Raw genomic sequence first — 16,034 nt, 5'->3', positions numbered from 1 at the left:
CCAGAATTGCCTGAAGGTTCACCATAGCATTCTATCATGTGCTTACAATGTACAAAGCTAGTTTTATTAACAAACATTCAGCAGAAGGACTGCCTGAAAGCAGTCTTCCGTGTACAAAGATTGCCCTCTGGATCAAGTTCCACAAATGCAAAAAATAAAAAATAAAAAATACTGCTATATTGGGGAGGAGAAGCAGGACTTCCTCATTTAGCTTCAGGGCCACCACAAATAGTGAGCTTTTTTGATTTGGGGCAGCAGGTTCACTTTGAGAGAATTGGTTACTGATGGTGGCTTCTTGGAGGTGAGGCAATTGATTCCTAACATCCTTACACTCAACAAGAGTTCAGTGCCGTCAACCTGACTGTTAGTTCAGTGGTCATTTGCTCACCGTTCAGTGGTAAGATGCTCACAGGCAGCAGTATGCAAATAAACCAAGACCTTATACAAAGAACTCTGGATTGATGCCAGTATAGTCTTCCAAGTACAGTAAGACCATAAAGGTTCAAAGAAAGCCTGCTTCACTTGCCCAGCTGCCCATACATACCTATATTACAGCCCACTCCCAACTAAATTTCCGTATGGTGATGCAGCGGCACTGGTGCAGTCTATGCTGTATCCCACAGGGGAATTTTGGCTACTGGCTGAAGGTTTCCTTGGGGTAAGGAGCTGTACGGCGCCTTTGCAACAGCACATGCTGGCAGAACGTGTTCTGCTGGCACATAAGAAGAATAGGATTGGGCTATGAGTCATTTGTGGCATATTGACATCCTGGCAAAAAACTACAACTCTGTGCTGTGTTCTCCTTGTTGTTCATCTGGATGTGTTCATATGACATGTGATAGGTAGCCCAATCCTAACCTGCACTGGAACAGGCAGACCAAGTGGCCTGCACTGTATCCAGAACAGGTTAGGAAATGGCTGGAGGGCAACTCGGGGTAAACAATTATTTTTCCTTTTACCCTGACAAGTCCCAGCCATCCCTATGGCGCTACTCAGATCTGGACTAGCAAAAGCTGGTGCAAATCCAAGCAGCCAGTATAAGGCTGTTGGGGCCTTGGATGGGGTTTAGGATGTGGTGTAGGCTGCTATGGCCAGTCCCACCCCACTCCTTGGCTCACCTCCTCCCGGGCAGCCCTTCCCACACCCAACTCCCTCGCCACTTCCCTTCTGCCCTCCTGCCACTCTTTCCGACCCGCTGGTTTGGCCTGCCTGGGCCTCCATGCTGGCCTAGCTGAGTCTCAAGTTGGCACAAATGTGCTCTATGGCACACTTGTGACACTCAGGAGCTGGTGCAGTGGGCTTTCACTGGCACAACCTCAGATATGGCTTATGTTCCAAATAAGAGCGTTTCCAGCATGGGCTGATGTGTCACAATAAATAAAGAACTAAATTTAATCCCAAATTCATGCGACTTCTTGTGTAGTTTGGTTTTCCCAAAAGCATATAAATATATTTGAAAACAAATTTATATGGGGTCACAGGGAAGTTTCGGGAACTTCCAAGCTGTGTTGAAATGATTTTTAATTGGGAAAATCCTATCACGGTTGAATGCACTTTGGTTTATTACTGACAATGCCTTTTCCTGAGTTGTAGTTTTCTAGATGGACACTAGATGAAGCTCTGCAGCTTTACACAATGAAAAGCAACTGTGCTAAGTTGGGTCGTTCAGCATCTACACACAAGTCAAAATAAAGCTGTGCCTTCTGCATAAGGGATCTTCATTGCACATCTTGGATAGATTGCAACCAAAACATTGCCAAAAGTTAACCTTCAAAGTGAATATAGGGATTCTTCCTCAGCTGGAACATCTAAGAATTCAAAGGAAACCACAAGTGTTTTGATAAGATGAGTGAACTTTTCCGAAACAGTTTCACACGTCCTTAGCTGTCTACCAGAACATTTCAATACGTGTCACCAAGGATAAGGACCCAACAAGATGTGAAACTTATGTGAAGCTTTGCATGATAATTTTTTCAACTAGAAATATCAGCTTTGGGAGTGGGACAGTTAGAATCAGAACCATAGGAATGGGGAGTTTTTTGGGTTCTTTACCCATGCAAATCTGCCCAACTCCATGCTACTTGCCGTTGTTTCAGGAGAGAAGCTGTCATGAACAATTGTAAGAGGAGGGGCATTTTGTCAGGATTGTAAAATGTGAATAAAAGATTTTTTAAAAATTCACTCTGTTCCCCATGGTGATGGTTCAAATCAGGCCTCCTACGGCTATTTACAAAAAATGAACACCCGAGGGCCAATGAAATCATTTACAGAAAGTCGAGTTTGGCCTTGAAATCCGAAACAGATTTAGAGGTTTCAGCCAAAAACATTTGAGGAGTTTCAAATGTCGTCAAGGGTTTCCTCAAAATAGCAAAATTTCTCAAGGTGAGTGGGTTTTAGCATCATAATTCAGCTTTGATTCTTAACATTCTCATCCAATGAGCCATGCTCCCATTTTCTTGATCTTATACCATCTTGCAAAAAGGTGAAAGGTAACACTATTTCTGGTTATTCTGATACCCTGTGACGGCTGTTTGAAATTATTTTATCTTTGATGTTTACTTTAGCTTTAAGGTTTTTTTAAAAAAAATAAATAAATATCATTTTTTTCCCCATTTAGAGCGCAATCCTAAGTGGGTGCATGTTTGCGCCTCCATAAAGCACATTTGCACCTTCTTGAGTGTCAGCTGAGCTGGCGCAGGGATGCACCCTGGACTGTGGAGGCTGCATTCAGCCTCCATGCCAACCAGTGGTTTAGCTAATGATTGTGTAGCTCAGTGCCGAGCTCATAATGATGCCCCAGAAGTGACGTCATGCCTGGGCTTTTAAAAAAGTGAAAACGGGGGAAAATCCACCTCCTCCCCCCCAGCAGCTTGCCGCCCCCTCCCAGCCCGTGACATAGCTAAGGCATCTGCTACTGGGGGTCAAAGAAGATTTTGTAGACCCCCTCCATGATGAAATTTAATTAATTAAGTAAATAAAAAGTGTGCCCCGTATTGGTTAGTGTCACCTTTCTGGGGTGAAGGGGGATAGCTATTCTCTCCGTATTAAACATAAGAGGAGCACCATTTGAAAAAGTGCCTCTTTACCCAGTTAGCAGGGGGAACTGTTTTTTGATACATGGAAATGAGAGCTGACTCATATTAACACCTTATTGTTTCCCAGCTGGATCATAAATAACATCTAATTGGCTCTCAGAACAATCAGTCTCATTGGTCAGTTCTGAGTTAAGAAAATCCAGTTTTTGTTACATAATGCAGTTGTGTTTTTAGTGTCTGGTTATTTGGCTACAATTCTCTATCAAGAATAAAGGTAGTTTGACGTGGTTTGTTTCATTGCATTCTGCCTTAAATTCCACATCAAATGGTATATAACATGATGGTATTGTTTGAAAATATCATGATTTTCACAATTTTGGTCACTAGTGTCAAGTTCAAGTTGTTGCTGTCCTAAAGCTTGTTGCCTGGTGCAACTGCTACCCCTGCACCCCCTTAACTATGCCACTGGCACCAACAGGGAAAGCTAGGTCCACACCAACTGAGCTCAGCCAGCGCAGGGGTCTGCGGGGTTGTGGGGAGGACTGGAGGGAGGCAGGTGGAGGCGTTTTGGGGTGGGCCCATGGATGGGTTGCGAGAGGGCAGACGTTGGGGCCAGGACCCGGCACTTGTGCTAGACCCTGATCCTGTTCACAGGTAGCATGGCACAGCTCTGGGCTGCTTGGATCTGCGCCAGCTCTTGAGGTGGCACAGATCTGGATAGCCCAACTGGATCTGCAGTGGCTCTTCCTGGGGTAAGGGGAAGCATTAACCCTTGCCCCAAGCCAAGGCGCTCGCAAACTGAAATGCACGCGAGCAGGCCTGCCAGAGCAGGCCTGCCGGCCTCCCTGTTCCAGCATAAGTTAGGGCTGTGTTTTTCGTTTCCTTTCCCAAGTGCTCTCTGGTGGAATGACTACAGTTCTTAACTTGGCTTGCTGATGCTTGCTCATTCCCAACCTTGTGGCTGCTCCCTCCCATTCATCAGCAAAATGACTGGCAGGCCCAAGATGCCCAAGATAGGTGTAGCACAAAGACGGGCAGCCCAATCTTAACCTGCCCCGGAGCAGGCAGCCCAGCTGGCCTGTGCTGTATCCAGAAAAGGTTGGGCTGGGTTGCAGTGCAACTTGGAGTAAGGGGAATTCATTCTGCTTACCCCATGTTGCATGGCAGCAGCCCCTATTGAGCTACTTGAATCTGCGCCACCTAAATCAGTGGCGTGGTTCTGAGAGATGCAGTGTAAGACTAGGCCACTCTGGAGGGGGGTTAGCCTAAGATCCTGGTCCTGCCCCATCCAGGGTCTGGTTCTCCCACTGGCCCACCCGCCACCTGCCCTCCCCTCTCCTTGAACACCCCTGGAATGCCCTCCCCAGACCCCTTTGCTGGCAGCTTGCCTCCAGTGCAAACTTACCTTGAGCTGGCACTGCAGAGACTGGCTTTGGCCTCTGGAGGATAGTGCATTTCTGTGCCTTATGGAACTTTAGTGACACCTGGAGCCCAGTGCAAGGGACTTGCACAAGCCCAACACCACCTTAGGATTGCACTCAGAGGTTATCACCAGCAGCCAGTAAAGGTCAGATGGTTGCATATCATGCCCTAAAAGGTATTAGTGGATGGTGGTGCTTGTAGCCTATCCAAGGAGAGGTTATACTTTCACTGGAGATGGTACAAGGTGTTATCAGTAGAAGTTTAGCAGGGATGCTTACCTGAAATGTAAACAGCATGGTTTTTGATTTCTCTCTCTGAATGTTCAACTTGAGTCTCACAAGCATTTGGCTGGGATTGGGCAGCCTGCCACAAGATGTTCTCTTAGAACAATGTTGATACTTTTGAATGCAAGCACAGTGAATGTTCCTTTGTTTTCAGAGCACAGAAAAAAAAAATTTCCTTGGTACTTTTAAAAATGCGGTTTGAAATTTGGCTTGAAGTTTTAATATTGCTTTAAGCTCAGAGATTGTATATATAGACATATGTAGTTAGCTATATAATATTATTAGAGCAACAGGCTGTACACACACACGCTGGAACAGTATTATACACCAAAACCAGTTTGGCACACATAGGTGTAACTAACAATATAACATATTATTTTAAGTTAGTTGTAGTGGTAGTCTAACAGCATTTAAAGCTAGTTCCGGTCCACACAAAATCACTTCCAGGTTCATAGGTCAGATTCCCACAGAAAATCATTTCGCAGCCATTTTTAGATGAACACACACACCGTGACGTCAATAGCAAGTATGTTGCCTTATGAAGGCCACAGTAAATCATACGAGTTAGGGGTCAGGTCATTTTGAGCAGGATTGCAAGTGCAGTACCCATCGACAGCCTGCACAAATCTGTATGATGGATGTATGAGATAGCCTATTATAAAACAACGAATGTTTTGAACCCACCAATGAATTGTTTCCAAAGAGAAATGTATGTGTCTCAAGGAGGGAACCCCAGATTGTAATAAAAGTCAGCTGAAGGGGGTGTTACACACTTCTCTTCTCCCCACTTCTGGTGCAAGCAGTCTCCTTTGAGGCTTTTTTCCTTCCCACTGCAGTCTCCTTTGGAGACATGGATGGATTTACCACCTTTTGCTGATGGATTTACAATAAAGGCCTGGATTTGATCACCACTGTCTACTGAGTTTGCTTTGGTACCTGGGATTACAGTGCAACATCTGAGATCTCTTGTAGCATCTAGGATCCCTTGTAACATCTTGGTTTTTGCACCTTGCAACAGAGAGAATGGGAAAGCAAGAAAGGAAAGTTGAAAGACCCCTGTCCAATCCAAGGTGCACAGGGTGGCTTTTCATGAAAGTGGTTGATGAGGAGCAGGCACCATTGTTTCTCCATTGTCCTTCAAATGGACAGCAGTGGTTGGGAGGGCACATTGGCCAGCTTATCTCTCTTTCTGGTGGACAGCATCAGCATGAGGTCACAATGGTTTGACGTCACAATGAGGTCACCTTTAGACAGCCAGCGTCAATGAGGGGATACATTGCTCAGTCATCTTTCCTTTGAATCAGGAACACTACCAAAACCCTTGCTAATTGGGTAAGAGGCGCTTTTTTCAGGTGGGTGCTCCTCTTTTATTTAGCGGGGGAGAGTAACTGGCCCTCCTCACCCCAACAGTGCCTTTTCTAGTGCCTGTCTGCTGGTGTTTTGCATCTTTTAGATTGTGAGCCCTTTTGGGACAGGGAGCCATTAGTTATTTGATTTTTCTCTGTGAACCGCTGTGTGAACTGTTGTTGAAAAGTGGTATATAAATACTGTTAATAATAATAATAATAATAATAATAATAATAATAATAATAACTGTGTACCATTTAAGATAGAGTGGGCAGACATGGTGAAGGCAGAAAAATAGGAGGTGCTGGTATAATACCCAAGTATCTGCAGGCCTTCAGTTTTCAGCATGCAGCCAGATGAGGAGTGAGAGAGACCAAGTGGTCCCTGATGGATGCAAGAGCTGTAGGATGTTGGAGGGAAGAGGAAAGACAAGAAAGAGACTGATAGGAGAAGCCTGGATTTGGGCAAGTGGAGTTGGGAACAGGAACTTCTTTTTCATGTTCATTAATCTTCTGCCCACTTGGTTCACTCTACCCATCACTTTGATCGTGTTTTGACCTTTCTTTGCACTTCCTTTTCCATTACCTGTCTTATGCAAATACCCTAAAAAAGCAGTGGCCACTGGTGAGCATGGAAGAGAATATTTTATCAGGCAGATCAAGCTCTCGTGAGCATGATCTAGGTAAAGCTGAGCACTTGGAAGTTATTTCCCTCACTGAAATAAATGAAATTTCAAGGGCTTAACTCTGGTTGATCCTGTGCAATGTAATATTGAGGTCTCTGGGTTTGAGTATCTTACCATTATGGTTTCTTGTACTTTCAGAGTTTCACATTAGAAGTCAAATAACTTGTTGCAACAAAGTCCAGGTTTATAGGACAGCAGTTTCAAAAATAGATTTTTACCTCATTTTAATCCCTCAAAGCAAACCGGCAGCAGCGTCCTCTTTCTTTTTCTTTTTGAAAGGATTTGAGTCTGTTCCTCCTTCTCTACACTTTACTTTTTCAGATGTACCCCAATCATGCTCTGTTTTTTGATAAGGTTTGTGCAGAGTGACATGCAATTTCACTTCTGAATGTTTATTTTAGCTCCATAAATTGTGTTCATCTCCTGGGCGTAGCTGACATGAGAAAAGGAGAATGACTCCCTTAGGCAATGCTGCATAAATACTTATTTGCCACCAAGCAGATGGTCACAGCACTTTTCTCTGCAGAAGAATTCATCTGATGAATATTAACATTTCACATATGATCATGTTGGCATCCTTCAGTCTTGGAAGACTATGGTATCGCGCTCTGAATAGTGTTCTGGAACACAGTGTCCTCTCCCGTGCGTGAAGCCTGGCTAAAGTAGATATGGAGGATAGACTGTTACCCATGCAGCAAATCCCCCCCTTACAGTTCTGAAAAATACCTGTATCTACATTTATATACACATCGCTGAACTGGCGGGGTCTTTCAACTTCTTTTCTTACTTTCCCACCCTCACCAATGCAAGTATAACTCTCTCTGACAAATACATGCTTCAGAGGCAGGCTTTTTGCATTAAAAAAAAAAAGGTGAAAGCAGCAACCCAGAAATTTTGGTGGGGACATGATGATCTCATTATGTTATCAGGTTACCACATTGCTGCCAAAATTTCTTGGTTGCTGAGCTCCATGCTGATGATGGATCACAGGGCGAAGAAGATTGGGAACCACTGTTTTACAGGATTATTACAGCTCTCCTGAGCTCTCTGGTCAAATGATCTAGGAAAGTCGATCCCTCCACGGTGCCTGCTATATAACTTCAATGCCTAATATGCTCTAGTCCCAGAATAATTCCATGGGAATTGTCCTTAACCGATCATCCCCCCATATCCACTGGGGTTCTGTTCCAGGCCCCTCGGTGGTACGGAAACAGTGGGTATGGGGGAACCACATAGAAATAGCAACCCTCTGTGTCCCCATTTCATTTGTTTTGAAGCATAGGCTTAACAGAAGAACATTCTTGCTTCACTGAAGAATGCAGCCAGTCAGTCTGCATGTTACACCGAGTGTTGACAGGAAGCTTCCTGTTAACATTCTAGCTGTGTCCTAGCATTCAGGCTGCCTGCCTACATGTCACGTTCTTCAGTTAAGCAAGAATGTTCCTCTGTTAAGCAAGAAACACCCGTGCTTCAACCAGCACCAAAGAAAAATAAAGGTAATGGGGGAGGGGGTTGCAAGTGGTCATGAAGAACCACAGATAACTAGATCCATGGATACTTGTACTCCCTTCTGTGGGAGTACACTTGTGGTTCACAACATTGCAGCTCAGTCAATAGTATTAGAGCAGTGATTTTCAGCCTTTTTCATCTCACGGCACACTGACAAGGCACTAAAATGGTCAAGGCGCACCACCAGGTTTTTGTCAATTGACAAGGCACACCATGCTGCCAGTGGGGGGCTCACATCTCCCATTGGCCCTATTATTAATTAATTATTATTAACAGTATTTATATACCGCTTTTCAACTAAAAGTTCACAAAGTGGTTTACAGAGAAAAATCAAATAACTAAATGGCTCCCTGTCCCAAAAGGGCGCACAATCTAAAAAGATGCAAATGAGTACTAGCAGGCTGCCACTAGAACAGACAGTGCTGGGGTGAGGTGGGCCAGTTACTCTCCCCCTGCTAAAAAAAGGAGCACCCACTTGAAAAAGTGCCTCTTACCCAATTAGCAGGGGTATTAATAAATGACCTTCCCCCAAATTAATAAATGACCTTCCCCCAAATTTCTGTGGCACACCTGTGAACCACTGGGGGACTTGTGGTTCACTTGGTACACTGTGAACCAATGGGGGACACTTGTACTCCCTTCTTTACAATTTAGCTTCTTACCAATAATAGGTTCAGCACTAATAAAAAAAGTACTTTTGTAACCATGCATAGTAAACTGAGATAATTCACCAGCATGCAAGACATGATTATGGTTACTAGCTTAAATGGCTTTAAAACAGAATTAGACAACGCATACAGGATCAGTCTTTCAGTGGCACCAATAGCTAACATGTACAAAGAAGGTACATTTCTGGCTGGCAGATGCTAGGGGCAAGAAACAAGAGGTGGTCAGCACTTTCACGACGTGCTTGTGAGCCCTCCAGAGGCAGCTGGCCAACCAGCACACGATGCTGGACAAGGTGGCTTGTAAAGCCATTGTCACGTCTGTAACAAGAAAACACCTAAAAGCCAGAAACAAGAAGCATGTTTAAAATCCAGCTGCTCTGCTCAATATCTTTCGGTCATGTTGCAGACTCACATGAATCTGGACACTGGCATCAGATAGCTGAGGTTGATTCAAACCCTTCATAAGGAACATTCATTCAGCCCAGAGTTTGGTTGAGGAGAGGGGCCTCCGGGCATCCTAAACTGCAGAGACATAAATGCCAAGGTAGGCCAAACTTCTTTTGTAAGTCTAATGATGTGTAATTATGTCTTTTCTCTTTTAATAACAAGGCTTCTTCTATGGAAGTGTGTGCTAACAGTTGGGTTTTCTTAGGAGAACTAAATATACTATTTAGTCTGGTTTACATTCCCTTTTCTGCTCTCTCTTTAATCTGATGATGTTTTCCATTTTGGCATCTTTTACTAATAAATTACTATATGATAGTGCATCTTGATAATGGTGGATGCATGTGATCCTTACAATGCATTTATTAGGGGAAAGAAAAAATAATTTCAATAAGAGAAGTGACAATTCTGTGAAGCAATTCTACCCATCCCTCTGCATTTTTGTAATGAAAAGGCAGGGTGTGATGAACATGGCAAAATCACTGGCATGGCCGGACTCCGTTTTGTGGGCCAGGAACAATTTTGAAGCTGCTGTAGGAAGCTGTGCTGTTTTGAACAGGCTAGCAACTAAATGGTTGGCAACCTTCAGTCTCAAAAGACTATGGTATAAGCCTACAGCACCCAGTATTCCCGGGTGGTCTCCCATCCAAGTACTAACCAGGCCTGACCCTGCTTAGTTTCCAAGATCAGACAAGATTGGGCATGTGCAGGGTAACCCTGAGCAATGAAGCCTGATAAACTGACTGTTAAATAGTGGGCCATGTGAATAAAGGAAGGCATCGAGATAATGGCTCAACACATTTATTTCATCTTCAGAACCGAACCTGGCAATGAAAACACAAGGCAAACAGCCCTGGCTTTATACCCCTTAGCTCTGCCCAGATTCCCCACAATTGGTGCTGTTGAAACACTAAACTAGAGGGCCAAACAGTAGGATTTCAATCCACCACCCAATTGGCCAGCCATAAGACTGGGCCAATCGGTTATGCAGGATTTCAATCCTGCATACTTTCATACATAACGCTGACCTTCACGCTTGCACCCAGAAGCGTCAATTAAAAATAACAAGGCGCAGGTATGAGTTTCAACTGGGAGGGGGTGAGAATGATTGCATGGCATTGCATCAGCTGTGAGGTCATCTTCCAGAAACTTCAGCTGGTCCAAGTCTATGGTAAGTTAGTTAGATGTCACCTTCAAGGTATATAAGCCTATTAGGAGGGAGAGAACTGGTCGCCTGGCAGTGCAGGGGTGGGGGAAGAGCAGGGAGGGGCAGAATGAGGCAGGGGGAGGGCAGCAGCGGGGCAGGGGCAGGTTTGAGATATCTTCATGTAGGTGTGGCACCAGGAATGGGCCATGTCAGGCATTGGTCTGAGGGCCCACCTGGCCAGTAGACCTCTGAAACTTCAGTACTGGTGACAGCAGTACTTCCAGTGTGCCATCAGGGAGTTGGAGAAGGGTGCTATGGGGAGCCCATTGAAGGGCTTTGTCCCACAGCCCCCAGCAACCTTGCACCAGCACTCTGCTCCTCAGCCCCCAGCACTAGCCATGATCTTATTGGTTCTGCGGTGTCATCATAAAGTCAAACCAAGAGTGGATATCTGTACCCAGATATTTCTGGTCCCTTCCAACGTGCTCTGGTTCACTGTAGTAATTTTAATTTCATAACGGTCTTGCTAATTTTAGCAGTTTGTATTTCAGTTTGGAAGGATCTTTTCTGACTCAGTAATTAGTCTACACTGCTGTTTGGAAAAAAAAAATCAAATGGAAGTACATATGAAAGGCAGGTGCTGAACATTCATACTAGCTGCCCTTGGGTGAAAGAGTCAGTGTTTTCATCTTGTGCAACTTCTGTAAGGGGGTTGGAGGAATGGGACTCCTGGTGTGTCCTTATTCCAAAGGTTGACACATTTTGGCCTATCATCTGACTCTTTTTATGACTCATTATTGGAAAGGAGTTCCCTTTTTTCCCCCCCATCTCATTCATCTCTGCCACCCTTAGGGAAAATGGCCACTGGTTACCAATCCCTAGCCCCACCCCTGCTTCAGGGTACTGACCTCATTTGCAAAGAACTGCATGTCTTCTTTACTAACTGACACCAGCCTGATTAAGGAAAGAGACAGGTGGGCATTACCCCAGTATCTGGATGTGGGCCCTACCAGATTCTATTCATGTTGTGTTACAAGTTCTTTAAGAACTTTTTTTTTTGGCTGAGAATAGTGCGCTTCGGGCAGTGAGGGAAAGGTTTCATAAAACTACCCTGTGCTAATTCTCTTTGCTGTTTCTAGGTTGTGTTCCTCGCTAATCCTAGATGCCATTTTAGCCACAGGTTTTTGCATTTGTTCACAACATACCAAAGTGAGGGCAAGAATCACTGTGTTATAACTGCCAATGCTCATTAGCCGTGTGGCATCATCACAAAGCCAAATTCAAAGTGTGGGCACTCACTCTTGTGAAAAAAGAAAATAAATGGTACTCAGGAGCAACATGGTGTCCTTTCCCCACCATTAGTAAGGAGGACAAATGACATTGAAGACTATAGAAACTAACTTGCGAGAACAGATAAATGTTCACCTGGCCAGTGTGAGACAGACTGTTGGGTGAACCAGGGAGACCAGAGTTCAAATCCCTATTCAGTCATGAAGATCCCAGGGTGATATCAAGATTTCAACTTGCCTCATTTACCTCACAGGGATGTTGTGCAGATGAAGTCTCTCACTCACACACACAAACACACAAAGGGGGGGAGAGAGAGAGAGAGAGAGAGAGGTATGTACCCCTTAACAATACTGTCTCTTATTCCAGTTGTTATGCAATTAGGGGCCCAATCCTATCCAATTTTTCAGTGCTGGTGCAGTTGTGCCATTGTGGTGGGTGCTCCATCCTATAGTGGAGGGGCAGTCACTGGGGCCTTCTCAAGGTATGGGGACATTTGTTTCATTACCACAGGGCTACACCAGAGCTGAAAATTGGATAGGATTTGGCCCTAGGTCATTAAGTGAACATTCAGTCCAGACTATTGCCTTGTTGTGTAAAGAGACACTTCCTGCCAAGCACTAGCTGGCTACACAGGCTACTGGAGACTGATTGGCTCTTCTTTGTATTAAGAGCCTCTCTGTTGTGTAAACAGACACTCTGCTGCAGGCTATGGGAGATGCCATTGCCTCATTAAGGGCATCTTTATTGTGCTTTGACCGCCATCATATATGCAATCCGTCGTTAAGCGAATGGTTGTTAAGCGGCACACACCTGGACTTACAAATAAGCCCCATCAGGCCCTCTCTGGCAGGAATTTTATCACCAGGTGCAGTTTCTTTTGAGCCCCTTCCCAAAGGGGGAGGGGGCAAAACAGATCGAGGGAGGGTGGTGATGGGGATGGGCAGAACGGAGGTGGGAAAGGGGTGTAACAGGGCAGGGAGAGAGTGCCTGAATAGTCTTTGGAGCCCAGGTCTGCCAGGTTTCCCTGATGCGGCGCCCAGGTCTACCTGCCAGTGTCACATCAGCAGCTAGATGCAGTAATACAGAAAACCAAACACACTCCTAATTCTCTCTAAAAGAGTTTAATATAGAAAATCATAATATGAAATTAGCATAATTGTATTTAGACTCACACTAGAATGGTGCAGGCAGTGAGTATGGGTGAGATTGGAAAATGTAAGATTCCAGGAAATTTCTGCCCCCCCTTTTTTTTGCTCCAGGGCCCCCTTTTTGACCTTGGGCCGAGGCACAAATTACCCCCTGCACCTCCTCTCGTGGGCCCTGAGCTCCATTTTTTCATGTTTTAATTTCTTACAGAATGAATGCGCATCTATCTACCACTAATGTATAGCTTCTCCCTAGATCAGCGATTTTCAACCTTTTTCACTTCATGGAACGCTAACAAGGGGCTAAAATTGTCAAAGCACACCATCATTTTTTTGCCAAGGCACACCATGCTGCTGGTGGGGGTCTCACATCCCTCAATGGCTTTAGTAATAAAGAACACTCCCACAAGCACCCATGGCGCACCTGCAGATCATTGGCAGCACACCAGTGTGCCATGGTTGAAAATCACTGCCTTAGATGATGTTCAGGACCTACATAGCAAAGTCTGCCCCATTTCATTTTTCTCAGCATAGATGCTTGGGTGCATATTTCAAATATGTATATTGGTAATGCATTCATCTTAATTGCTGGGAGTTGCCTGCTGATTTTACAGGTGAATGGAATGGATTCTTTGCATAAAGTCCTTTCACTTCAAGATTCTTGGCATACAAAGCAAAGTATTGATACCAGCTCACTTTTCCTCTAATTTCTCCAGGACTTTCATTAATAAACGATGTGTTTCTTTCCCAGAATATCAACAAACCTTTACACATGATTTTGCCCACTTCATGCCTTAGTTGCTCATATAAACTCATGTGCAAAGCTAGCATTGTGAGTATTTTGTCGGCAGAAGCAAATTAAAGGATTGTCATGGATTTATTTTGGTCTATCATGGTGGACGGGGAAATGAATGCTTGTTATTTTTAGAAAGTTAGATGATCTATTTTTATTCTTCCTATCTTGAGCGACTGCGACCTTCTGTATTCTAAATCAGCAATTTTTCACAAATTTTGTCCCTTCAAAGAACCCTTTCCATATCAGTTTTTCTGCTGAGGATTCTAGGCAAGATTCAAAGATATACATTGACTCCAAATAGAGCACTCACAATCCTTTTTAGTCTCTCTGTTACCTCCTGTTAACTTAGAATGCACTATGATGCACCAAAAATTCCCCTTGTGGCAGTATTTTACAGAGAAGACCATCAGTGGTGAATAAGCTGCCTTTCAGGGAAGGCTGTTCAACATTGTGATCTTCCTATTACAGCATCCTGCCGCTTTTTGCACCCACTTCCTCCTCCTACTTCAGCGGCTTTTCTATCTTCCTGCCACACCATTTTGGTTTCTCCTTTGGAGAAAGAGAAGTCAGAACCGCATGGCAAGGAGATGGAAAAGCCCCGCCACACCTGCCAAACTCACTGCACCCACAACCTCTTCCTCTTCTGCCTCCTTCCCCTGCTGCCTGAGCCTGCCGAGTGACTTCGGCAGTTCATAACCCAGCAACTGTTACCCTGCACATGCCCGATCTTGTCTGATCTCGGAAGCTAAGCAGAGTCAGGCCTGGTTAGTACTTGGATGGGAGACCACCTGGGAATACCGGGTGCTGTAGGCTTATACCATAGTCTTTCGAGACTGAAGGTTGCCAACCAACCCAGAAGTAATTGACGGTGACAACACATGACTGCTTATGACTTCTGTATCGGCACAGTCAGGGGGGTGAAGCTGGAGTCTTACAGCCCCAGTAGTATTAAAAGTTGAGCCACCTTGCTCCAAATAAACAACTCATAAGGCTTAAGGATTCATCTTGTAAGCCTTTGAATAGCTGGATAAATTTTTGACCTGTAAGTGCTCAGATGTCAGTTTAAGATTTTATTGGATAGGTGGGAGACTCAGGAAGAGGTCCAAATCCAGGGTCACTTAACTGGATCAATAATTGAGATGTCATTCTCCAGTCTGCGGTGAATCCAATGGATGGCTGGTAGTGAGAACTGGTGAACACAGCAAGGTGAAGGAAACTTTGGAGAAACACAAAAGCCTTTCTGTACTATGAAAAAAAGGAACTCAAGGATGCTGAAAAGGTATTTATTACAAGATACTCAGAGACTTTCTGTCATGTCCCACTATGCCATGGTGACGTTGTGCTATCACTTCATAACATTATATGTATATACTCAAAGGAGCAATTAATGTTTGATTGATTATGACCATAATATCTAATAATCTGTCACTGGAAGTATGCATTCAAAAATCCACAATCATCTTGTCTATTTCTGCATGAGTTTATGCATGAGTTATTTGGGGTTTTGCTTGCTCAGTCCCTTTTGCAGGTGAAATTACATTGCTTTGGGCTCTCCTGTCTGCCCACTGCATCTCAAATGAACAAACATGCTTACAAAGGCATGATGCATGCCGATGGCCATGAATAAACGATGCGCATGCAGAGAAGCCCATGTCTCTTGCCAACACTTTGAATCATAAAAGAATAATCAACGGTGTTGATACTTGATTGTGCCACACCAGTTGCCCAAAAGGTTTGAATATTTGGGACTGTGTTGCGTGTCTTAAACAGGTGTTTCTAAAACTTTTTGAACTTTTTGAACCTCTTCTAATTTAATCTCATTTGGAGAACATCTCCCCCCCCCCCTCCAACCCTCACATCAGGCACAGGTGAGTGCAAGGAGATTCTTTTGCATAGTGATGTGTATCCAGTGACTGTGGACAAAAATCTATGGATTGGGATAAATAAATATTAAAAATTATTGTCGCAAGCATGCTATCCCCACACCTGTCAACCCCACACTTCTTCCTGATAAAATGGCCAACTTGGTCACTTTGACACTGAACACAGAAAACTGCTTCACCCAGTCAGATCTTTGGCCCATTATCTCAGAATTGTCTACACGGATGGGCAATGGCCCTCCAGGGTTTCAAAACTGGGGATACTGGGGACTGAATCAGAGACCTTCTGCACCCAAAACATGTTCTCTATCACTGAGCTTCAGGCCTCCCCCAAAGATATAGCCCCTCTTCCTCCCCCAAGGAATGGCCTTGTTTGAATACT

At 44.4% G+C, this 16,034-nt stretch overlaps 1 pseudogene; it reads left to right on the top strand.

Annotated features, from left to right (window-relative positions):
* Positions 1–14,468: 14,468 nt before the first annotated feature.
* On the top strand, positions 14,469–14,585 carry LOC136655124 (5S ribosomal RNA; annotated as a pseudogene).
* Positions 14,586–16,034: the final 1,449 nt, after the last annotated feature.

The sequence above is a fragment of the Tiliqua scincoides genome, chromosome 5, assembly GCF_035046505.1.
Source record: "Tiliqua scincoides isolate rTilSci1 chromosome 5, rTilSci1.hap2, whole genome shotgun sequence".
In the NCBI taxonomy this organism is placed as follows: domain Eukaryota; kingdom Metazoa; phylum Chordata; class Lepidosauria; order Squamata; family Scincidae; genus Tiliqua; species Tiliqua scincoides.
The sequence above is the reverse complement of the archived record's forward strand: the minus strand, read 5'-3'. Positions and strand labels throughout refer to the sequence as shown.